The following is a 1,988-nucleotide window of genomic DNA, read 5'->3' as shown; positions in this document are numbered from 1 at the left end:
ATATTTCTTAAGTAACTAGACTATTCATATTCGTGTCCCCTTTATTATGAGCTTTATTTCGACCCATAGACTATTATTATTCGATTTACCATTCCTGAGTTATCCCCAGTCTATTGATAAATGTTCCCCCTATTCACAGACACATTTGACCAAATCTTGTACATATGTTACTTTCTATTTTATGGTACGATGTGATCTGTTTAATTGGTATATAAAGCCAGTATATTTGTGAATAATTATTCATATTACAGAGGCTGTTATTGGTGCTCTGGACTTAACTGGCTGGGCTAGGCAGATAGCAGGACCGAGTAGTACTCAAGACTGCTCACACGGCCTTTGTGTATCATTGGGCGATCAATAATTTCACTGCTCTCTAATTGGGCGTTCGTATACTAAACAGGGCACGCACTCAAGCACACGGTATAACAAATACGTAGATAACAGAGAAGTTACCGATAAGATCTATGGACTTAGTGTTCAAAGAATGAAACTAACCAGGCATTCCAACAATAAATATTTGGTTGCCCTCAAATGCCCTGGTACGGCTGACAGTATGGAGAGTCAGCTCTCCCTCTCCAAACGCTCTCACATGGCCACGCGTATATAGCCTCTATCAGGGAAGTCCTACTCACTGCCTTCTCGTGGCATTACTGTTCTTTACGAAATTGAGAAGACGAAAACCGAATTTCCGACGCTTTGACCGGTCCGATGGACACGAAGAGTCCACCTAGAGGAGTTGGAAAACCCTAACTCCAAACCAATGGTGCACATGGGCTCCAGGATCCTGAAGGATCAAATGGCGTATGAATCAATCGTTGGTCACCGGCTACCATGGGACTGCATCTCCTCACGATGCTACACTGCCTTGTGGATCAGATCTTTAGGTCAAAGGCTCCGGGTGTGGTCCCCTAAGAAAACCATCTGCTTTGGTTTGGGCACCCGAACAGTATCACAGCCCTCACACAAATCAAATGAGATTTGTGTGGTGCATATATATCTGGTGTCCCCTTTGTACCAATATTTATGTGTTTAAATAAATAAATAATCTAACTTGAATTTTGTAGTAGTTAAGATAGTGATGTTAAAGATTGTTAGGACATATTTGATTACCAGATAACAAAATTTAATATCAAAATAACAAAGAAACTTACTACGCATTATCAATGGATGAATTTCCGTAATTATATCTTGTAGTGCGATTCCTTTTAGATTTTTTACTGCTGTAATATCTGAAAATATAAAAACAAATTTGATGTGAATGCTTACTAATGGAAAAATAAAGTTATCTGTACTTGTTGTACGTTGTGGTCGAGTAGATGCCCTTGTTAACGTATGACGTGATAAGACTACCAATCAAAGAGCAGCGAATTATCGATTGGAACAATGACACACGAAGACCGTACGAGCAGTTTAGAGTACGTATCAGTCCTGCTTCTGCATAGCCCAGCCAGTTAAATCCAGAACAGCCTCTGCGGTATGAATCATTATATTTCAAACATACTGAGTTTGTATAGCAAACAGACTGACCACATCGTCCCAATAAAATAGAAAATAACATTTGTACAAGATTCAGCCAAATGTGGCTGTGAATAGAGCAGTAATTAATAGACTGAGTATAACTCAGGAATGATAAATCGTACAATAATAGTCCAAGGGTCAAAATAAAGCTCACAATGAAAGGAACATGAATATACAACTATAAATTCACTTGCTTATGTGAAGCAGGTTACATTGGCTACAAAATAAATCACTTTCTAGACGCATTTCAGAATATTGCCCGGCATGACTTTTAAAAGGTGAATGAAACAGTTACCAGTTCAATTCAGGAGCACCTAATCAACTCTGAACATGTTTCTCCGAAGGGATTCCACTTTAAAATAATCTACATAATCAAAGGAGCTGGATCGAAGGGAGGTCGAGTCAAAAACGTATGCACTACTGAGTCGTTGGTGATCCACTTATTCAAGTCCGAACTCTGAGTGCAAAAC

General features: G+C 39.1%; 1 protein-coding gene across 1 annotated transcript in view; it reads right to left on the bottom strand.

The window, feature by feature from the left end:
* Smp_066260 (putative replication factor C / DNA polymerase III gamma-tau subunit) overlaps positions 1 to 1,988 on the bottom strand; it is a gene marked incomplete at both ends in the record, with an annotated part of 14,700 nt that overhangs the window by 6,588 nt on the left and 6,124 nt on the right. The gene's annotated exons all lie outside the window — the stretch shown is intronic.

This window comes from Schistosoma mansoni, chromosome 2 (assembly GCF_000237925.1).
Source record: "Schistosoma mansoni strain Puerto Rico chromosome 2, complete genome".
Classification (NCBI taxonomy): domain Eukaryota; kingdom Metazoa; phylum Platyhelminthes; class Trematoda; order Strigeidida; family Schistosomatidae; genus Schistosoma; species Schistosoma mansoni.
This window is presented reverse-complemented; position numbering and strand designations above follow the sequence as displayed.